General features: G+C 35.5%; 2 protein-coding genes across 5 annotated transcripts in view; one reads left to right on the top strand and one right to left on the bottom strand.

Moving 5' to 3' along the window:
* LOC118185850 (tetraspanin-9-like) overlaps window positions 1–25,176 on the top strand; it is a 367,713-nt gene that overhangs the window by 296,572 nt on the left and 45,965 nt on the right. For both annotated transcript variants that reach the window (XM_035355764.2, XM_035355765.2), the window contains one exon: window positions 16,823–16,930. The gene's annotated coding sequence lies outside the window, so the exon portion shown is untranslated. The remainder of the gene's footprint in view (window positions 1–16,822; window positions 16,931–25,176) is intronic.
* The window catches only part of LOC118191787 (uncharacterized), a 426,838-nt gene that overhangs the window by 246,804 nt on the left and 154,858 nt on the right, over window positions 1–25,176 (bottom strand). The window lies entirely within an intron of this gene.

Here is a 25,176-nt window from a genome sequence, read left to right on the forward strand (position 1 = left end):
TTTTCTCATCATCTTAACATCTACAGAAATAACGGCGTTAGCTCTTCTTAAATGCTCTTTCAGTGCTCGTTCATCTTTAACGGTCTATCTGAATACATACATTTCACAAATACGTCTTCCTTTGATGTTGTCTGGAACAATTCGTCTGGATTCGTCTTTACATACGTCTTAATATCGTCTGAATACGTCTTCTGAATGGGTCTTCTTAGATACCGTCTGGATACGTCTTCTGAATGCGTCTTCTTAGATACCGTCTGGATACGTCTTCTGAATGCGTCTTCTTAGATACCGTCTGGATACGTCTTCTGAATGCGTCTTCTTAGATACCGTCTGGATACGTCTTCTGAATGCGTCTTCTTAGATACCGTCTGGATACGTCTTCTGAATGCGTCTTCTTAGATACCGTCTGGATACGTCTTCTGAATGCGTCTTCTTAGATACCGTCTGGATACGTCTTCTGAATGCGTCTTCTTAGATACCGTCTGGATACGTCTTCTGAATGCGTCTTCTTAGATACCGTCTGGATACGTCTTCTGAATGCGTCTTAGGTATCTTCAAGATCCGTCCTTCGAATGCGTCTTCTCAAAATCATCTTCTTTAAGCCGTCTTCCTTCACACATTTCATCCTTAGACATCACCTTCAGTCTTCTTAAATTAGTTCACGTCTTTAAAATAATAGTCCATTAGTCAAATCGTGAGAAATTTGTCAACTTGGGAAAAAGTCTATAATCAGAAATCATCAAAATCGGTATTTCATTGTCAAAGCCTTTCGGGTTTCTTCCTATATCTTCTGAATCTGTTTTTTCGCTTCTTTTTTCTCACACCTTCTTTAATTTCTTTTGTTCCGTCTTTGCTTTCCGTATCAGCGTCGTTGTGATCAGGTTTTCTGACTGACTTCTGCTTTTCAATCTTCTCTTTTTCGGTGGTCTCTGTAGTTTCTTCGTCTCCAGTGGCTTCATTTGCTTCTCTATTGCAAGGTATTTTACTGAAATTGTTCTAGTAGAATTCACATTTGATTCATCATCTTTAGCAACTGACTCTTCTCCGGAAAAATTATTCTCTTCAGAATCTCCTTCTGCAGTGTCGTTTCTCCTCGTTGGCTTCGAAGCTAATTGTACTGTGCTTGAGTTTCCTTTTTGCTCTAATTCAAATTCATCTTTAATAGCATCATTTTCACTTATATCAGAATCTGCATCACTCGGGACGTCGTCAGAATTCACAATCAGGAAATCATTGCCACTTGCTTTGATTGTAGATGAAGTGTCCAGTTTGATCACATTCTGTACTGTAACAGGAACTATACTAACAGGATCAGTTTCTGGTTTTGGAAGAAAAAAACCATAATTAACAACTTTTCCATATCCTTCTTGAGAACCATTTCCATCGCAATGAGCATTATTATGCTCTTCAGAATAATTCTCAGATTTCTTGTTTTCTGCGATAACGCAAATATTTGATTTAAATAAAAAACCATCGATTTGGAATTCACCTTCAAATCTCTCTATAGGTTTGTTAACCAAATTCCGTTAACTCTAGCTCTGCCGACTTCAGTTCAGGAGAACCTATCTTCTTATGTATATCTTCTCGGATTAACGTTACTTGACTACCAGTACCTATTAAAGCATCAATTTGCAAATTACCCAAATTAACAGTTTCATGCATTTCTTTCTGACAAGTCTGAGTTATTGGAGTAATAGCTTTGGCATCTTGGATATTTTTAGATGATGTTTTCGAACAATCTATGGCTTTGTGTCCAAACAAGTAGCATTTAAAACACATAAATCCTTTACTCTTATTGTTACAAAAATTAGATTTATGACCTAAACTTCCACAATTATAACACCTTGGCTCTTTAATCTTACGAGGTACAGCGCGTGTTTTATTGTGTGTTAGTACTTGAACAACCCTTATTTTTCGTATCTGGAACGCGAATTTTCTCATAAATTTTTAATTTCTCTTTCAATTCAGAAATAGTTTTACAACCGTACAAAATTATTTTGTTACTACTCTGATCTGGTATCCCATTGATAACATAATCAAGAATTGATGAATCATCAACAGAACCGCGACTGGCTATTTCACGCATGGCAATTAAATATTCGGAAAGTGATTCACCAGGTTTTAAGTATCGTTTCTGTAACAAATTATGAAGTTGTGCACTGTTTATTTTAGAACCAAATTCAGATAAAAGATTTTCTTTTAATTTGTCCCATGATATTATACCCTTCAAAGACCTAATAAATACTTTAGCAGAACCAGTAAGCAATTTTTTAGCAAACACAATTTTCTGTAATTCAGATAACTTAAATAATTTAAAAGATTCTTCTAAATCACCAATGAAGGATTCAACTGGATATGTATCAGTGCCATTAAATTCAGAAACAGTTTCTAAAATATCACGAAAATGTAGGGAAATATTGCTAGGCATTATAATGTTTTCATCCACTGAGTTATTTATGGGAGGTGATTCTGACCGAACAGAATTAATATCATCACTTTTATCAGAATCATAAACACTTTCGTTTTCAGATTTTTCTCATCATCGTCATCACTTTCGGATTTTAAGAGCTTAAAATCACAAAGACTATTCAATATTAAATCACAGTTTTTATCAAGATTTGAATCATAATTAAGATGTAACAAATTACACAGAGAAATAAAATCATTTGCAGTAAGAGTTTTAAGTAATTTTTGTTTTGTTTCTTCAATATTAAAATCAGATGGAAAACCACAAAAGTTACGCAATCTAGCTCTATTTTTTCGATCCCCTAAAGTTCCAAACACAATTTGATGTAAAAATTTAATTGACTTAGTAGGCCCAGTCTTTAAAGAATTTGAAATTCTAGGAATAGAATTTAAGGTAGTCATCTTAATTCACAATATCATAGAACAAACACTATTCTTAGAAGTAACAATGTGGAAATAATCGAAACAAAACTTACTTCTCTTATTTTGTAATATTCATAATGCTTCTTCCTAGGCTCATCCCGGCCTGAGCGCCCGAATCTGTAGAATCGGTACTTACTGTCTAGGAATATGATGTTTGTGAACTTACTTCCGATGTGGCTGTCTAGGGGCTAATAAACTAGTCCGATTTATGTAAAACTTGAATATTTAATTTGCACCAAACTACAAAGTAATTACATACGTAGAAGGAAATAGGTGAGATTATTTACAGATGAAGAGAAGGAATCATCTTTAATATGCAAACATCTTTTAATCGCGTCATCGTCTTAATGGCGGAATCGTCTGAATTCTATCATCGGAAAAGTAAAAGATTTATTCTCACAGCTTGTCGCTTCATCCGATTATAATGAACGATGCCATCCCACACTATATACTTTCGAAACTTCTAGGTGAATTATGAATCAAATTGTATGTAATAACCAAATCTGAATTATTAATAACAAATCAAAATTTTCTCATAATATGCAGAAATGAAGATTAGATAAAGAATGTTTCTGTCTCGCAACACCTGAGATCAGAAATACAGGTGACAGAGAATGCATACTTCTCGTCGCTACTAAAGGTTAGCAGGAATTAATTGTCTCCAACATCCTATCAGGAGTTTATTACAACAAAAATACTTTTGACACGGCCAGACAAGGGCGACAGTAGATACATAATAGATTTCAGATCTTTTCCTGGTGCATAATAATAAACAGTCTGGTTTCTTTAGTACTTGGTTTATTGTGGTTATCATTTCCGAACTTTACTGGCGTCTTCATTCTATTTGACAAATGTTTTGAACCAAAGCTGAAGTAGCTGAAGATTATATTGCAGATGTAGTTTATTGATGCACGGTTCTTAATGGTTTGGTTTATTTAATTATAGCAAAGCACACTAGGACTATCTGGAGGAGGGCTTTCTAAGGGAAGCTGGCTCGTATACACGTTACACATGGGGAAAACCACGAAAACGCCCATGCAGCCAGCCCGTTCGCGGGATTCGAACTTCGGACCGAGCTACCAGTGTTCAGTGACTTTACCGCTCGGCGGCTGGTGGGCGTTTTTGATAATGAATTTCTTAAAAGAGTTTATGCCGCAGGTCAGTTGAGGTAAATGAGTGGCCGCTGTAAGTGGACAGTAAAAGGCATAATGGATCAAAATAAAAGCACAATTTCAATTCCGCTTAAACTGCTTCAGAATTCGTAATATTTCCATTAAAGAAAGCATAAACAAGTAACTCTTTCAACTGCGTTTAATACAAATTTCCATTTCCTTTTGTTATTTCCATTATTTCTAAGATATCTTCCGTAAGAATGGAAACATTACGCAGAATTTCGATCCACCGATAAATATTTTTAATGTATATTGGCGTTCATCCACTCAGGATGTGCCCCATCCCTTTCCAGTACAATGAGATATAGTTGCGATTAGTCAGAAAGTTTTCTCCAATAAAACAATACGCTTCGTTAAAGCAAAATAAAGAGTAAAAGCTTTGTCTCGTACATTTATCTTTTTTATGGCTAAGCTACGAGAAGCATCTTTCCAAGAACGGAAAGGATTTCCAGACCTCCACCCCCCGCACCTGGTGCCCCCAACCAGCGCAGCTCAAGGAATAGGATTAAATATGTGCATCATTCACGTTCACTTCTTCGCAGAATTTCATCGATTTCAGCCTTCAAGTGAAGAAACAAGAGAAAAATGAAACATGTTCTGTGTAGCATATCCAGTTTGACTCGAGATACACTGAAAAGGCGGAACAAGAGAATTTATCAAGAAAAAAAGGATAAGTCTTCGACGTCATCTCTGTATTATCTTTGGAAAAAGGCTATGACGGTAAGCAAAGATCCCGTTCCTTTGTCCTTGTTGTTTAACTAACAAACATCCCATTTTCTAAGCGTTCGGCCAGTAACCTATTGTATACAAGTTCGGTGAAGATGTATACAGAATGTAACTATATCTCATGCTTTTATCTGGATAATACGTCAATGTCTTTTCACACAGGTGAATTTCGCATAACACTTGCAAGGAAAGACAGAACTAGAACAGAATGTTTTGATGTCTTTTCTAAGTCATCGTATATATTGTGGATGTACTCAAATCGCTATTCACAGCGTGACTCAAAGAAAATTTCCTTGCATTGTAGAACCATTTTATGTAAAAATATGTTTGATTTTAGTGTTTAAGTATCAAAAAACATTTTTATTTTCATACTGTTGCTATTTTCAAGGTTTGTTACTATTTTGGTTTCGGTTAGGATTCAAACCCAAGAGCTTCTTCCTCCGGAGACCGGTTGGTGTTGACAAATGAAGTATTCTGAATTTAGATCGTTGGAAAGACGCTCAAACGCCTTGAAGAGATAGCGAGTCCACTACCGTTTGACTTGGCCGAGACACTTTCTCCTTAAATAGCTTGCATTTATCTCTTATATAAGACCAGTTAATTTCTTTATAGAAATCTCTTTTTTTTTCCTTTCTTATTTTTAAGTTGTTGTTGTGTTGCGACTTATCTCACTTGTCTGATAGTAACATCAGAACAATTCCACGAAATTCATCGTGGCAAGGAATGCAAGATTGAGTGTATCGTTCGCAAGAGCCTTGAGCACCATACAGGTGACAGTATGACTTTGCTATGTTCCGCCCCAAATTTTGATGTAGAGCATCCCGGGGGAACGGATGCAAAGGTCCCCCACCAACCTCTCGAGAGAACTGTCGTCTCGCCGTATATTTAGAGTGTCCCATACCGTACGGACACTATACATTTACAAACATCTTTGATTTCTCCGGGATTCAAACCCCGGCCCTTCGGTACCGCAGTAGGCTTCCATAACCCCTCACTATACTGTTTGGGCAGCCTTATTTTTATAGAAAGCTCTTGTCTCTTCAAGAAAGCACTCAAAGAAAACTCTCAGATCACAATTACATTAGTCAATTAAGTAAGTAAGTCATTCCATTAAGCAGAAGTATTACTCAACAGGAGAAAGACCAAGAAATATGTGGGGGGGAAAAACCATTCCCCCAAGTTATTCATTCAATGACACACATCTTTTATGCTTTTTCTGTTGAATTAAAATCATTAATTGCAGCATTTAAAGCAGCTAAAACAATTCTTATTCAGTCAGTAGTTATTCCTAATAAAGTAATCTCAGAATCAAAAAACTATTAATATATGCATTCCCTCTCTGACATCTGGAAGAGAGATCTTATTGTTTTCATAACCAGAAATTCTCGTCTTGGCAAAATACAAATTGTTGCCTTTAAACTTGCGGAAATATTTGTTGCAAGCTCCTACATAATCAAAGCGAATGTAAAAAGTACATAGCTTAAATAATTAATTCCTTCCTTTATTAAATAAATGCAAAAGTCTCGACATGGCGTTAATTTCTGATGGAATAATTCACCTTCCGCAGATTATCTGGAATTCCTGTAAATTTTAATAATGCAATTTTATTTTTTGAACGCTTAATTTGTAGGAATTAATTCTTAAACTAATAGATCTGTCTTAATTGTTTAATTAAAAACTGCGACCGAGAAATTTCAGCTAATACGAAGATCGGGTTTAAAATTTTTATGCAACCTCTTCCCTTCAATTTTTTTTTTTTTTTTTTTTTTTTTTTTTTTATGATTTTGGGCATTAGAAAATCCATTAGTGGACTCTTCCTAAAATTTTCGAACCGTTATATTAGTCACATTAAGATGTTACACATTTATTGTCTACACGCCTCGAAAAGTGTTAACATAATCCGAAATGTAAGATCTTCAATTTATCTCCTTTTTGCATACCTTCGTGGTGTAACGGCAGCACACTCGGCGCGTATGCAGCGGGTCCAGGTCCCAGTCCCGGCGACGGCATTGCTCATTTTTCATGTCTCCCGTACAAAAATAACCTAATGTCTCTACAGTGTCACGATTGCAGCATTTGATGTTATTCTTGATGTTTCATGGGTTGGCGGTTTGTTCGCATCAGTCATTGGTTTCAAATAATCTTACAAAAAATAATCTAAAAAAGTTAAATTGTGGTTCCTGGGATACCAACTAACGGTTGTTTTGTGAAACTGACCAAATTTTCACCAAATGTTTTTTTAGAATGTGTTGAGAGTGTGGCATCAACAGTGTGGCATGTGGCTCCCTCATTTTGGAGAAGCCGAAAAAAAAAAAAAAATAATAATAATCGGATGAATGTTATTATGCCATAAAACTCTCCATAGAATAATCTTCTCCGAATGCAAGAGCTTCTCGTGCAACTCTCATGGATCGTTTGCGCACCAAAAATGACAATTTTAGTTATTAGCATATTTAATTAAGTAGAAATGAATTTCATCTCGGAAGATTATTTTTTGATTAAAATTAACGTTCTTGAAGCGCGTGTTGGCATAATGAATTAATTGTCAGAGCATATTAAATAAAAATTAATGACACTGTACACGGAAAGATTTAAGAATGAAGATTAATTTCATTACACGTAATGTGCATCCTTCTGTTACATATGTGGGTCAGATTCATGATAGTAATTTTCTCAAGTTAAAAGCACACTTCCATGTTATTTAATTATTTAAAACACACTTTTTTATGTCTGAATTTCTAAATTTCCGAAAGAGATAAATAATGATTTATTTCTTTAGCGCAGGACTAGCCATGCGGCACACTCAAATTATTTATTTACTAATATGGCTCTGCTGTATAATTATCATATAGTGAAATGTTAATCATGTTTAATAGTTAGTGAAAGTTTTGAAGTTAATTTTAGCAGCCCTACAACCCTGAGCTAATTAAAACAGACTCACGTAAAAGATATATGGACGATTTATCTTGAATGAAACACATAGTATAGTAATTAAATAATAATAACCTTTTTGTAGAATGAATTTTTATATGTTGAATAACCGAATGTCGTATCTACAGAGATAAATCTCTTTCTCTACTTTTATTCTTCTTGTCTGCATCAATACAAGTGTTTATAAAGAGGCTTAGTTAAGTTTGAAAGTTAAGTGCGAATAATTTATAATACTGTTTCAGCAAAATTTGTGTACTTCTGTTTAAAAATCTTGAATTTGAAAACAACCGCATCTTAGAAATTAAAGATTACTACGACCCGCATTTTTTTATTACAGTCAGTTAGATTTTGTAACGCTATATTAACAAAAAAAAAAATGGATTGTGTCCATCAAAATGTAGGTACAGGTAGAAGAGTTAATTGAAATTCATCAATTAAAAATAAATAGCTAATAATAATTAATTATCAAAAAGATGTTATACTTTTTGATAGACATGCGTAGATACTATTAGATATTCAGGACGAGAAAGCATGAAAAATCAAATGTGCCTTCACCAGAATTCGATTCACCAATCTTCTAATTGCTAGCTAGATGTGCTACCCATTTACACCACGACATGGGGAATGAGGTAATTTCTTACACATGTATAATGTATCCTTATTTTATTTTAGCAATAATATTTTATGCTTTAGATCTAAATGAACATATTTCCACTATCAAAGCTCGAAACCATACTGGGTATTTATTATGTTCTAGTCAGATCTATATATGTCAGTCCTTTGAATTTTATCTCGATTCATCACAAGTGTAGTCCAACTATGTTACATAGTTGCGCATTCCTGCAGTTCTCTCTCGCCACAATAACCGTGTCAATTCCAAAAGCTCATGCGAACCACTCGCCTCCTTAAAATTATGACCCATTACCCTCGTATCTTCACAGACACGACGGCGTGAACTTGCTCTACTCAGACATTCTGAATAATTTCCTTTGAGCCTGGACTGCGTGACAACAGTTGACAAACACTACAGATTTTGGAAGCGATACTGCATTCAGTAGCGCTCGCCTACAATCCCAGAATATCACTGTCTTTGATATTATCAATCTCAACATGTCAGAGCTCGGACTAAAACTTTAATATTATTTGGATTTGGCATCTTATCCCCCCCCCGTGGTTTTAAGACTTATCCCCTAACACTTTTTGTCCTTAATTTTTGTCAGTCATATCAATGTAAAGTAGTTCTTAATCTTTCAAATTCATTCTTTACATCTGATTTATTATAAAATCATGTACTGCTCTCAATTTCCATTTGCAGGTTTCAGATGAGACAGAAAAAGAAGAGAAGGCTCTAAATTGAACTTGAATCTTTCAGTTGAAAATTAGATATGCTGAGTACTAAGGATACATGAGGCACACGAGACAAATATTTTGTATTCCTTATATTACCTCTAAAAGGCGTCTGTGGAAGGGGCAGGAAATAATGCTCAGTTACACTGTAAGAGAAACACGGGAATATAACACATGAGGCATATGAGACAAATCTCTCATGTGATGACATATGACATAATAAGGGCACACGAAACATAGGATATAATAAGGGAACAAATATTTTGAATTCCTTTCATTACATTTAAAGGTCGTCTGGGCGGCAGCAAGCAGTGCTTAGTTATATTGCAAGAGGGAATACGCCAGAATAAAATTAGAAAAAAAAAATGCAATCTTGGTTTGGTGTACATTTCAAATAAAACTCCATCAGTCCCAAGTGCCGTCAGGCACAGTTCAGACAGCAAAATACTTTTGTTCCTGAAGAAGAGGAACCAGTGTCTACTAATGAGCTATAGTGTTAAAAAACAAAACAATTTCAAGGAAGACTTGATTATCTTCTGGATGCCAATTTCTAGGAAACCCCGAAATTATTTTATAATTCTTCATAAGGGACAGATTATTTAATCGAGTCCTGATTTTGTAACTCCAATAGGCATTGCCAATACTGGAGTCCCAAAGTGCACGGAACACTACTGTTCTTCTAAACTCGGATCCCTGAGACTGAATGGCCTAGCTATAGCGGGAATGCGAGCCAATTTTTATAAATTTCTTCCCAAATGCATCCCTCCTTAAGATAAAGAACCATTGGTTTAACATATTTACTCAAATTACTCAATACTCAAATTTTCAGTATATTTCGCAAAATACTTTATGAATCTTGACACCGATTCTTGGAAAACACACATAATGTAGGCTTCTGGGGTATTAGAAAGAAGCTGTGCGTCTTTCTCTCGATTTAAAAATATTTAAAAGACAAAATGATAGTACATAAATATTGGTTGCTCCAAAATATATTCGATATGTAAAGAATTTTTAAATATTAGCTCACTTACAAGCTGAAGAATAAATCTGCAATTCATTTGACTAATTTCTTCTTTAACTTCTTTTTTTCAGATTAGGAAAAAAAGATAACGAACTTAAGTTACCTTTTTATACAGAACAGCTTTTTTTTCGTTTACTTGAAAATTAAACATGAAAACTCAATAATTAATGAAATGACATACTGAAAAGTTTATTCACGTGGTCGATTTTTCTGAATATTTCATGCCAATACTTTTTTTCAGATAAATATAGTCTCATAATGCATTTCGCATGAATTTTTTTTTAATCAGTTGAAAGAGTACTAAAAAAATGACTAACCAAATCCTCAATTAGCAGTATTAGTAACTAAAACCTCATTCAAAGCTACAATTATATTTATTTGATTCCTTTAGAACTTTCATATATTATTTTTCGGTTTTAAAACATCTGCACTATTAATAAGTTGTTATTTATACGATAACATAGAACGAAATACATTCATCATTTCGGTATGAAAAATAGTAAAACGCATTAACTAATTAATTACTATAGAATTAATCAAGTTATGAAGCTAATGAAACTTTTGTTGTTTCATACCTGGTTATTTTTAGAAGCTTTCGAAATTTATCAAATTTCTAAGCATATTACTTACAAGAGAGAATGTGAAATTAATTATTTCGTGAGAGGAAAAAAGAAAATACCGTACAGCTGAAATATGCTAATATTAAATGCAGAAAAAATGAATTTCAATTATCCAATAATATACGAAACTCTGTTTTTGAACCAATTAAAAGAAGATCTACATTTGATAATGAAGGTAAACATTTGAAAATTAATTTTAATGTATATTAAAAAATGACTTGGAACAAATTTTATCAGTATTTGATGATACATATACTTCATAGAATGCTAAAATGATTTTATGAAGCATATATTTTTTCCATTATCCATTTGCTACTAATGAAGATCAACTAGAACCCAAATCGCAATTAGAATCACTTTTCGCTAAAACGGTTTATTTACGTATTTTAATGTTATTTTAGCTATTAAAGAGATGCTATAACATTTCAATAAAAATATATTATTTCCAAAGTAATAAGAAAAGTTCTGCTCTAAATTTGTAATGACGAATGCAACGTAGTTTATTGTTTTCTACAAATAATACTTCCGAGATAGAAGCCTACTTATTAACCATAATAGGATAGTTGATTATCCGTAATAACCATTCTTGAAATGCCAGATTCCCGCAATTATATCAAAGGAGGAATAATATATGACTTTCAAAATTAAGGTCTTCCTTCCGTCCCCCAAAATTCAATAAATCTGCTGAACAGCAGTGTTTGATCTTAAATAAATATTAGATCTATCGTAGACCATTAGGTTTCTCGAAGTAGGGAACATAAATGAACCTTGCCAAAACTCGAGTCACGTATCTTCTGGGAAGAAGCAGCAGGATCTGTCAGTTAAATCTAAGTAATGACGAGTTTTCGTCCACTTTTTCGTTCTGGAACAATTGTGCAAACTATTATGTTTCTTTGAATAGGAAACATGAAACACTACCCGTGGCCTCATCGAGATTCGAAGCTATGAATCTTCCAATGCTAGCTAGGCATGCTAATCACTTACATCACAGCAGAACACACGAGGGAATGAAATAAGTTTTTACAAACCCTATCATATATCCTTATAACTTAATGTAATACATTGAATTCACATTGTTAATTAACGGATCTATCTGTGAATCCATGGGTGTATGCTCAGAGCTGAATACACGTTACGCCTCTATGTGTTAGTACTATTTTTTTAATATTTCAGGCTTCACCAAGCCGAAGGCCTCCCTAGTGCACGTTCCAAATGATAGTCAGTTGCGTAAGCATTAGATGACAATCATGTCATGTGCTGTGTTACTATCAGACAATGTAATTCAGTATCTTTGCTTTTAAATGTCTCATAAGACATAATTTAAAGCAAGCAATCTTTCCTAGACAAACTACGAAACAAATTTCACAAAAGAGAGATGAGGAGATTGCTGCAATTTGAAATTAACTGATCTTTATATTACATACATCTCGAGAATGATTTCTGATTCCCCATAAATTCTTGGATTCTTTTAAGCAGTTTCCCTCTTTGTAAAGTTCTCAGCATGTATTGTTTTAAAAGAGATATTTGTGGCCATTAAGACGAAAATTCCCAAACTGTTAAAAGTTTTTTATCTTGCAAGCAGTGTAAACGTTCAGAGTATTATTTATAAACATCTTACGAACGGCTGTACCAAGTAATGACGTACAGCGAAACAAGATCAGCGATACTTTATCAACACTCAAGCATTTCATTATTGAAACTGTTCTTGAAGGAACAGAAACACCACGAAAAGAATTTGCAAGCAAAAACAGAACAGTTGTTTTATGGTAACAATTCCTTCCACATTATTCGCATCGTCTAATGCCCACAAGCAACAGAATAAAAAATGCACTTTTCTAATTACGGTCATGTATTTTTTTTTCCCCAATTTTTCGCTTAACGAGCATCTGGAAAGTTCTTATACCGTACTCTCAGTGTTGCAGGACTGTTACGGAACATGAACCGCTAATAAAAAAAAGATTCTCAGCTGTACAAAAGAAAGTTTTTTTTTTTTTTAATTATACAAAAGTCCTCAGAAAATTAAACTCGTCATTAAAAAATAGTAAGCGTAGTCTAAATTTTTACGTTAATTCCAAGAGAAAAGAAGCAAAAAATTATCGCGTTTGCTCCCTGAAATCATTTAAACCACGGACCGATTCGGGATTAGAGTTTTGTTTGCTTTGAGTGATTACTGCTGATAAATTACAAATGGAGACAGAATAAATATAAACACTTCATTTATGTAACTTTTCTCCGCTTTTTGCCTGTGCCAGCCGAGTGCTTCTGTGAAACTACCCGTAAGCTGGAGTGGCGTATAGCAAAAAAATAAGTTATCATTAACTGATGTGAGAAAAAAGATCCCAGATCTCCAAGAAAATCTAAAAATAACGCTATAAAAGGGTATAAGGTATTTCTTCAGCCTTCTTAGCATGCCAACGTGGTGTGGTGATCTGCACGCTGGACTCGTATTCCAGAGGTCAGTTCCGTGGTTCGATTCCCGGCGAAGGCTTCGCTCATTTTACACTTCTCCTGCTTCTAAAAAATGCCTAATGTATCTACAGTGGCGCCCGAATTAAAAAGGTGGTGGATGATGATTCTCCAGACCCAGGATTTGGCGATTGGGTCTCCTAAAACTCCAGTGGCCCTTTAAAATGGGGAGTATATAAGTTATTTCTAAAGCCTTCGTGGTGTGGTGGTCTGCACGCTGGGCGCGTATTCCAGAGATCCGTGGTTTGATTCCCGGCGAAGGCGTTGCTCATTTTTCACTTCTCTGCTTCCAAAAAGTACCTAGTAACATTCGAACTAAAATATGCTGGAAAGTAATTCGTTACTACTTAGATTAAGCGTGATTTTGGATGGGGTCTCAGTCTGTTACTTTAAAATAGGCACGTCAAGCCCGTTGCCAGCCCCTCTCCCCAGCCATTTGAAATCGAAACTCGTGTCGTCTTCACCGCAGAACACTCACTTCCTCACCTGACTTGAGACTGTAATTCAAATCAGCTTTCATTACTCAAGAAGCGAGACATGCTAAACGGAAATGAAGTATGGGTGGGGAGGAATCTCAAGCGACTTGACATTTTCCGCAGCTGTTGTTTCTGTACATACCAATCGAATCGAGGGGGGGGGGCAGGAAATAACTTTGAAGTTCCTATTTTAAAGTAGCAGACTATAGTATTGCTTTCCTTAATTCAAAATGAACTTTATACACACATACGGTGTAATTTCCTTTTTTCAGAAAGCCACCTTAGAGATCACGCCATTCGGTGATTTTTCATACTGATTTACTTATGTTGCCAGAAATACTGGTAACTTCAAGATCAGTCGTCTGTGCAAAATAGTTGTCATAAGAGATTTTACTGTAAATTCATTTGCAAAATCTATACACACACATTTTACTAAAATGATAAAAAATTCGAAAGATTTAACAATCAATCTTTTCTTTCTTTGTGAGTAAAACAAGCGCCTCTGTGTCTTGATGCTCCTAGGCAATCACCCAGATTCGTCTAATGATGAAACTGACCCTACTGACAATGTTCTTTATCGTAATTTATTAGGCTAAAGATTATAATTATTTACTCACATACTGCTGTTGTGACTTATCTCTTTTGTCTGACCGTAAAATCAGAATAAGCCCACGAAATTTCATCGTGGCAAGGAGTGCAAGATTGCGCGTGTCGTTGGCAAAAGCATTGAGCATTTTACAGGTGACAGTACGACTTTTCAGTTCCGCCCCCAGTTTGATGGAGAGCACCCCGAGAAGACAGGTCGAGGGCCTCCGACCCACTCTTCCCCAACCATCAACTTTCGAGATGACTTTCGTCGCAGAGTGCAACCATGCCGCACAGACATTATACATTTACAAACATTCATGCCTTCTCCGGGATTCGAACCCGGGCCCTTCGGTAGGACAGTCAGCGGCACTAACCACTATCCCGATTGGGCGGCGTCACTCATATACTTATCAAATATTATAATTATTATTATTATTATTTAAGCACCTACTAATCAAAGGATATGAGTTTGCAAAATCTAAGGAAACTATGGTATAAAATCAAGCATTTTTTAATCAAAAGTAACTGCATTTCTAATTTCAATCAGTTATTATTTTTATATTATTGTATATATATAACTAGTGAAATCAAACTTGCCCATTGCTCATTTAAGCAGTTTATTGCCCATTTACATCTATACCAACGGTCAGCAGCGTGCTTAGAGCGCCCTTAGTAAAATCGATCAGTTTGTTTACATCATTACCACGCATTCCACTGACAATTCGAACTCCTTCTTAATCCCAGACAGGAGTAGCGTTCGAAACCTAGTAATGTGGAGGGGGACGCAGCGTAGTGTGAGGAGTTAGTGACGCAAATTTGCATCAAAGTCCTCCCTTTCCCTACACAATTACTTCCCTGGAAATTGAGATTAATTAACATGTTAAATTGTTCGACCATGACTCGAAACTGACGCTCAGCAACGGGGAAAGGAGGATAATAAGGCTAGCCCTGTATGGAATTCAGCGAAGTGTCACATGAAAAAAAAGAGCGAAGCAGTGAGGATATAATGAGGAACCTGACTGCCCTCTTTGGTATTTAAGTGCTCATTATTGCTTACAGAAAGTGAGGTTGAAATAAATTTTAAATTTGATAAGACAGTGGATTACGAAAATTGTATTTATAACAAAATTTCGGGGACAAGAGAATTAAGATGCCATTTTTATATCAAATTTTGATGTCGCAGATACCCATAGTTTGATATTGCTGATGCCCATGCCATCTTTCCATTCGGCATCAATTTGTGGAGTTTGTTAGGAGCTAAACGTGAGAGATCAACTATGCCCTGCCATGATTCGAACCATAGATTTTCCGATATCCACGGCTAGCACACTACCAGTAACGTCATGCAGCACGAAGAGAGAAAGTGTTATAAATTTATAAATTAAACATATATATATAAGGCTAGCTTAAATATCACTGATCAAATTAAAAAGAGTTTTTGTGAAGATACCTAATAACTCGAATTTTTTTCCATTAAAAGTTCATTTAAATTTAAAAAAATATATTTCACACTTTTGCGAGCTTTCTTTTATTGTTTTTGTGCTGTAGAACATTATAATGCTTTGCACTTTATTCGTTTTCTCGAAATGAATAATCTAAACAATTTTCTCCAATTATAAATTATAATTAGCTAAATTACAGAGAAAACAGAAAAGCAATAAAATAAAATGATTTATTTACTGCATTAATTTCGCCCAAATTAATTTTTATCAAGTTAATAATCGACTACATAAATAAATTGGAGAATTAAAAAATAGTTTCTGTCCAACATGGATAAAAGATATTTCTTCTGATAATTTCTACCACTACAGAAGCTAAATTAACCACTCCTATATAAAATATTATAAAAATATACATTAACCTCTTAGTCGGCCGTAACGCGTCTAGCGTGTTCAAGTGAAACTTCCGCATGGCGGCCGTAACGCGCCTCAAACGTTCTTCTACATTTTAAAACTTTGAAACGTTTAAAACGCTTTCTAAACTAGTAAAAAAAAAATAATTGATTTTTATCGGTAAATTTATAAACTTTTTATCAGTTTAGTCAGAATTTGATAATTATACTTAGATTTTAAAAAGCAGATTGTGGTTACAATGCTGAAATATATTGAAGTCTGGTTCTCTTTATGAATTTCTATCAATTTAAATTGTAGTTTCTCTAAATATGAACGAAATTACCTAACACCATACCTCTATACTAAACAGACTAAAATTCTACATATATATTGGCCATTAGTGAATTAAAAAAATATTACTTTTACTTTAATATATTACTGTTCCAGAACTCACAAAATAAGAGCAATTTGACTACACACTGCAGCTTATTATGCCATGACCAAAATAAATGAAATAGCGCTCCCAAAATAAATATCTCTCCGGAGAATCCTGAATTAATAAGAACTGGAGATATTAATATTCTAGAGACAGAATCAGACTTTTATGACTAGGGAGTGTCTGAAGTCTACATTGTTATACTTGTTCTTTTTGCTCAATAAAAGAAGACTAATCTCTACATTTATTTTTAGAATTTATGTTAAGTGAAAAGTACTTTCTGAAGGCTTACATAAAAAAATATTATTCTTGTTCTAGGTGCCAAGCCTCTGTAGGTGCCAGTCAGTATGAATAGTAAAACGGAGTCCGGCCTTCATTTTGACCTCCAAACGATGTTGGCAGGACGCACAACTGGACTATGTGGAGGTAAGCTAGATACATTCTGCGAATTAGAGTATATATCATTTACTTTTAGAAATTTAGTACCTGGATCTCTATTTCAATTTAAAACCGAAACATCGGCTTTACTAGTTCATTGTGATAACAATTAATATTATGAAATAAATAACAATATGATTGTCATAAATAATTGATACTATGAAAACATCCATCATCGTGTTACGCATTACTTTTTCTACATAAGTCAAATTTACTTAGTAAATATTTACATATTTATGAAAATCCCACGAAAAAATACTTTTGTGTCACTTTCCTGCATTAATAAGCACTAGTATTATCAAAACTACTGCCTTCTGAAACATCCAGAATTCCTGAGTGAGAACAGGGAGCTTACTCAAGCTATGTTCGTGTGTGCGTGGAATCGACAAACAAGTAAGAAGGGTTAACTTTACCCTTTATTTCTCATAGCGTACAGGCGCTTCCGCACTTCGGTATACAGAGACCAACTCTTTTGGTCTAAAACGTAAAAAGTTAGAAGTATTCACTTAATAACTAGCCTAATAAGAATTAAACTTAATGGCATTACAGAGACTATTAACGCGAAGATTGGCCTTTTGAACCTGCGTAATTAGTGAGCTAGGTGCAAATACTACAATACGCCAATTATATCAGCAGGAACTACGTTCTGGCCTAAAGACAGACACGAACTGACTGAAAAGCACGCGCCTAGTACGGCAGCATAAAGGCTCTCTCTGTCTTGGCTAGAAGCTACTTCTTAAATACTTTTTACAGTTTGCAAACGCATTAGCATAAAAATCCTACTCGCGCTTGTTCTGCCCGGAAATGGAAAATAATAGAGGATAGCAGAGTTTAAAATAAAATAAACGTTAGTAAAACTTAAAATCTTTATAGCATAAGTTTTCGTTTTTATTAACCGTGCAAGTTATCATTCTTAAATTATTATATTATCCTTAAAAGTATAAACACATACCCATAAAGTTTTATTTTCCCGGAGGCAGGTGCCGAAAGTTCTATTTTCCCGGGAAGGTGTTTAAGTTCAAAAATTTTGTGAAAATTCTGAACATAATACAACTTACACATTATGGAAGGTTAAAATTGCAGCTTAGCTATGTTATCCGAAACTTCAGATATTTAACTGTTATTTCAAGTAGAACTTAAAAATAATACAAAGCAAGCTACACTGGTGTGCAAAAATTAAGGACGAAGTCGAAAAATTAGCATATCAGCTGAACGAAGAGGCAGAGCGGACAGAAAGACCAATCAGGAGATTAAGTAAGGTGATGTACGGTAGCAATGCGCAGATATGCAAGTAGACGTAATGGGGGAGTGTCTGAGTAGTATAAAGCATGTTGTCGGTGTAAGATCAGTATTTCTGGCAAAGAGATTGCACGCCGTATAGCAGTTAAAATCACACCGAGTTGCTGCCTCAGCGAGAAATGGCGAATAATCAATCTGTTTGACAACATCCGGATGCTTTTACCCGAGGTCGAATCATTGGGAAGTTGGAGGAAGGCCCCAGTGTGACAAGTGTGGCTGCAGAGTTCGGAATTGCTCACAGGATCGTTTCACGACTTTGGAGACAATTTCAAACTACAGGAACAGCTATCCGGGGGTTTAGTAGTGGTCGTCCACGAGGAACCACACCCGCAGATGACCGGTACATTGCCTTACAGGCCAGAAGAAACAGGCGGCAGACAGGGGGAGAAATCACTAGACACACGACACAGGCGACTGGACGACCGATATCGCGTTTTACCGTGGCCAGAAGACTGCGTGGTGGTGGTCTGTTTGCACGACGGCCTGTACGGTGTGTACCTCTAACGCCTGCCCATCAGAGAAGGCGTTCTCTGTGGTGCCGGGAACACCGGAATTGGAGAGACAATGAATGGGGACGAGTACTCTTTACAGATGAGAGCAGATTCAGTCTGAGTAGCGATTCTCATCGCATACTCATCTGGAGAGAGCGGGGAAGCCGCACTCATCCCTCGAACATCATTGAAAGGGACAGGTATGGAGGTGGCGGTGTTCTCGTTTGGGGAGGCATCATGCTTGGTAATCGTACAGACCTTCACATCTTCGACGCAGGTCCAGTCAACGCGACCCGTTATTGAAACGAGATTCTTCTTCCATATGTGCGTCTTTTTAGATGCGCTATGGGTCCGCAGTTCCTTTTCATGGACGACAATGCACCATGTCATCGCACAGTAGCTGCCGAACAGCTCTTAGAGATTGAGGATATTGGACGTATGGATTGGCCGGCACGATCTCCGGATCTCAATCCCATCGAGCATGTATGGGATTTTCTTGGCAGACGCTTGGCAGCTCGTAACTGACCACCAGTAACGATTCCGGAGCTTCGATTGGCGCTGCAAGACGAATGGGCAGACGAATACCTCAACAACTCATTGACACACTCATTCTCAGCATGGGCAGACGCTGTGAAACCTGCCTAGCAGTCAGGGGAGATCATATCCCCTATTAAAGACCGGATGTTTCTTGCTGGACACCCATCACAGGGATGTTTCGGCCTTCAGTCGCATTGCGCTCCATGCTACTTTTTAAATAACGCTTCTTTTTATCCCTCTGATTTCTCTTTTAGTAAGTGTTGCTTACATTACTCATGTCCTTACGTATTGAAGATATTACGGTATTAAATGTGTTGATTTGGAAAGCTTTTGTACAAAGTTATACTGAAAAAACCGTCTCGTCCTTAATTTTTGCACCACCAGTGTATATGATCAGCCATCTTGGACCAGTCATCTGTAAGGAGAGTTTAATTGTTTCAATAAAACAATTTTGTGGTACTTCCTTGTTAAAACAATCATAGCGTGTGCCTTTAACGACATTGGAAATTTTAATAATATAGTTTGGGGAATTATGTTTGTCAATTTTAATGAATAAGCGCGATATCTGCTTTTAATACTGACGTACCGAAATTTTAAGTAATATTTGTAAGGAATTTTCGTATTTTTTTTTTTTGTGCATTCTATGGTGGTTAGCACGTCCAGTTGGCAAAAGGAAGTTCCATTGTTCGATTCCAGTCGAAGGAATAATTTATTTCTCGTATTCCCTGATTCGAAATATCTAGCGGTCTTCACGCAGTTACATGGCATGTCAAAAAAATTTTAAAAGTGCAGTCTAATCCAATACAAATATCAGCTTAACATGATATAAAGATTTTATAAATTGCACAGCTGTGCCTTTTAATGAAAGTAAAAATTTAAGTACAAATTTTTAAAAAGAATAATAAATGTCTATATGTATATGTTGCTAGAGTACGGTTGTATTATCGCGATTACTACGCGTGAATAGTTTTGCAATACTTCCTATTCTGAAATGAGTTGAAGCACGACTTTTCTTGCGCAGTGGAAACAACAGCCCCCCCCCCCGATTTCATGTACGAGTATTAAAACACTAAAATCGAAGTCTTTCGGTAGAAGCAAAAGTATGTTGATTTTTTATGACAATTAAATATGCTTATCAATGCAAAAATTTCTGGTTGTAACGAACGTTTTCGGCAAAAAAAGTTCTTAATAAAGTTAGGGGGAAAAAACCATGAAAGCTGTATCTTTAGGACGGGTAGTAATCACCACCAAAATCTATGATTTTCTGCCAATGTTTTGGTAGTTTTTCAAATCCTTCTGTTCAGAAACTTGGTGGAAAACTCCAAAAATAGATCAACCTCATTTCGGATGTCCTGTGCGGAATGGAAGATAGCCCCAGCAAAATGTACCTGCAGGTGTGAAATAAAGTAGAAGTCCGAAGGAGCGATGTCGGGCTATATGATGGGTGCGGAAAAAGATCCCATTCGAGTCTGCACAGAGCCCAGCCGGTAAATGAAGACACATGTGGTCTTGCATTATCTTGATTTTGAGCCGGAACACAGTTCTATGTTTTTCCTTGATGGAGCATCATCAACACGGACTAGCATCTCGCTGTACGCCTTACTGTTGAGGGTTTTACCTTTTTTTGCAGATACTCTTTGTGGATAATACCACTGCAGTCCACCAGATACAACGCATGATCGTTTTGTTTTTATAATTGCGCTTCGCGACGCTGCTGACGGTCTCACCAGGGGGTGGCAAATCAACCCTCTTTTCGGCCTGTGTTGTAAATCTACATTCCATCACAAGTGGCGATCCAGTCCAGAATTTTGTCCTTGCGTTGATATTCCAACAGATTAGTGTAGGCCCGAACACGTCTGTTCTTATCTGCTTGAGTCAGCTCATGCAGCACCCAGCGATTGAACTTGTATGTCAAGTTCATACGATGCATAGCGCCACTAATGCATATGGCAGCAACGTCTAACTTCTTAACAAGCTCTCGAGTTGTTGCATACTTATCTTTTTCCACAAGTTCTCGCGGGCGGGTCTCATCAACATCAGTAGGCCGGCCAGAGTGCTCTACTCCTTGCTTTGGAACTTTCGGTACTAACCTTCACATGTCACATGTTGTGTCATATGACACAACATTAGTACCTAAAGCTGTACATATGATTTGGTAACATTCTGTAGCTGACTTTTTTGCAACAGAACTAGAAGTAAATGATGGTTCTAATCTGGTAGCGTGATAGTTCTATTTCAGACATCTTGTACTTAATAATAACGATATATTTTTAGAAATTTCACAATACAGTGTTCTAAAGCAAGTCTTTTTCTTTGAAATGCTAAAGATCGTTTGACAAAATATGACTAACACGCCAATAAGAACTGTTTGCGAATATGTTATTTGCGGTGCCGGGAAACTTTCGTCAAAACCCGATAGTAATCAAGTGTAACATTAATCTCAAACATATCATTATTATTTCCGATATCTTTTCCGAAACCTCTTAAAGCGCAGAAATTTGTAACTTTGAAAGTCAGTAGCACATGATCCTCAGGGGTGTGAAACAGTACAGTGGAGATCACAAATTCCTCCGAATATGAGTAGATAAGTCATATCTCAGAGCTCGAAGTCAAAAAATCTAGGAGTTTAAAACTTTGCACATGACTCATTACATTTGAATAAATATTAACGCTAAACCAAGTCTGAATTTTCCTTATTATGTTTCATTAAATAGGAAACAGATATAATACGTAAATTCAAAATATAAATCCATGATATCAGCCATTTTGAATTACACAAATAAAGTATATTGCAGGGAAATTCTAATTATGCATATGTTGTTAATATTTCGAATTTGCAATATTCGTTTTAGAAAAAAGATAGGCTGAAAGTTATTATATTGTTTGTTCAAATATATTAAGGTTACTATTGTTTTATTCAAATATTCTCATAACATACACTCGCTCCAACTTGTCCATTCCCTGTATTTCTATACCTAGTTATTCATTATAAAAATTTGAAATGAAAAACATCCGGAGTTATTTTACGAAATTACTAAATTTTAAAAAATTCAAGGACATTACGTGTCCAATTTTGATAAGATCAATAAGTATACAATCAATGATAAGTCAGTCAATGAATAAATTAGATAGATTAAGAAGTCAATTTAAGATGGATCATGCAACTTCATGATAGGAATTCTAAAAATGTTTCCGTTCTTTTAAAAAAAATGAAGTTGCTAGACAAAAGCCGCATATTTCCTTTGGGAATCTTTTATTAAGTATTTTAGAGTGCATTTTCTTTACCTCTCTAAGTTTCTTTCGCGCCACTGACAATTACAAAAACATTATCATAATTTCACCTCCTCAAGCACATTTCAGAAATCGTGCGGTAGCAGTAAAGACATTTTAAACATTATTCTCGGTCTTGTTAATCGATCTCATTGTTTAATTGGTCATCATAACTTTTGGTTGTCAGTACCTAGAATTGTAACCACAATGATAATATTTTCGTTGCTGGATCTTTTTATTTCCTAAAATGTCGACAAAGGCTGTCAATAAATGAATAAATAAAGTTGTGCTTTACTCCAATTGCTGCAGTATTCTAACGCATCTGGTTCTGCTATGACAGGTTATTTATTATACATCTATTAGGGTAACAAATATTTATATAATTTACCAATTTTTAAAGCTTGAGACATGAACGTACAAATTTTATGAAATGCAATCGAAAAGTAAGGTAAGCCCTTGAAAAAAAGTAAAATGCTGCTTTTGAAAAATTTATCGCCTTTTTTTTTCTTAACGCCCGGATATTTTGCCAGATAACCATTTTTCGGAAATGATCAAACTCATCGATCACTGCAGTCTCGTTGCCAAGAACGTTGCCCAGGGTAAACCACAAGTGGCGACTCAATTACATTTGAGAAAAAGCGGGAAACGTTGTCTATGATGGCGATCGGCCTAGAAGATGAATCCGAGCACCTTCTATTTCGACCAGCAATTTCTCGAGAGAATTTTTGGTTCGACGGCATTTTCGGCCTCCTTATCTCAAAGACATTATATGCTTACAAACTTTATGCCTTCTTCTATATAGAATGTTTGTAAGCAAATAGTGGCTTTGTGGTATACGATATGTGGTTGCCGAAGACCTAAGTTTCTGCGGAGATATTCGAAACGGGATAGAAGGCTATGGCGACTGGCTTTCATTCACCGTATTAATAGAGCATAATTTAAAGTAAATATGAAAAAATATTGCACAGGTGGTGGATTTAATTATGGCAAAGCACACTAGGGCTATCTGCCTAAGGGAAGGGATGCCTTCGTGGAGGTCTTTCTAAGGGAAACTGGCTCGTATACACGTTACACATGGGGAAAACCACAAAAACGCCCATGCAGCCAGCCCGTTCGCGGGATTCGAACCTCGGACCAAGCTACCAGTGTTCAGCGACTTTATCGCTTGGCCGCTGGTGGGCCAAATATTGCACAGAAATTACTATTACAGATTATACTCTTTGTCGAAAGTGTACGTGCAAGGTCATTATTTCACTGTGCTCATGGTTACACACATAATTTTTATATTTTAAATAAGGTTATGAAAATTCAAGGAATAATATAAAAGTTGTCAAGAATAGTTTTGCATTTCTAATACAATAGTTTTTAATGTAAAAAATACATTAGAGTGTATGTTTTAAGTAACATAACTGGAAAGAGATAAAATTTCTATTAAATATATACTGAAACAAGCATTGTTACTACAATTAAATACAGTTACTTTTAAAAACTATTGATGAACTTTAAATCCTGAAAGCAAATATAAGGACAGTTAATACCAGCAAAATGTTAATACAACCAAAAGCAATAACCAAAAATTAATGTTATAAACAAAACCAAAATTTTTTATAACTAAAAGCACATACACGAGATTATATGCTTTACAGGTTAGAACTCATTTTCTTTCCTGCTCTGCACAGTTTAAATAAAATAAATAACTACAGTCAAAAGTCATTAATTCGGACACCCATAATCCGGAATGATCTATAATCCGGACCTCAAAGCTACAAACTTTCTGCGCATGCGTCGCGTTCACGCATGCGCACAGGCGTTTGAGAGTGCGCGTAAGACCTTTACGGCTGCGAATATGTTTGTGCGCATGCGCGTTTAATGAGTAACGGAGGTATAAGCTAAAATTATCTAATTCAGTTAATGTTGCAGATTGCGTTGTTCCTTAATCTTCGAATTGGATCCGGCTTATTATTTTTTGCAGACTGTTAGAGCAATTTCATAAAAGTAAGCTTGAACTTTCGATTATGTCAAATAGAATTTCCGATATATATTTACTAATATGTAATTTGTATCTACAAAGCGAAAGTATGTTTTGAAATCCGAAATCTGTTTATCAATTTCACGCCGCGGATTGGAAGTTGATCTGTCAGCACTATCCTTATCTTCAGGGCAGATGTTTTTATTTTATTTGGCTTATAATTCCTTACTAAGTGTAGTATTTCATCTCGATGTACTCCGTCTTTGATATGATTTAAATCAAGTTCCTCGTCATTATAATTCGCTTCTGATAGTGAAGAAAGTGACCCAGAGGTTATTCAAAACGAAAACATTTCGATTGACAAATTAGTCGGTATTTTCAACACAGCAATTATAGGACTTGAACAGCGGAACTTTGTAACTAAACAAGAAATTATGTCTGTTTAATAGAATTAAAGAGAAAGTATTATCACATGAAACGAAGCAACATACATTGAAAGAAATGTTTAATAAAGTAAACAAATAAATAGTAAGCTTTTTCTTTTTGTAAATTTTGATACCCTTTAGATCATAATTGTTCTTTATTTCATAAATTACGGTTTCATATTTTTAATTTTGTAATTTCTGCATGCCATCTTACCAGATTTAAACTGATGATCTATAATCCGG

This window comes from Stegodyphus dumicola, chromosome 6 (genome assembly GCF_044657685.1).
Source record: "Stegodyphus dumicola isolate Sdum_Otavi_A_Nest chromosome 6, ASM4465768v1".
NCBI classification, from domain to species: domain Eukaryota; kingdom Metazoa; phylum Arthropoda; class Arachnida; order Araneae; family Eresidae; genus Stegodyphus; species Stegodyphus dumicola.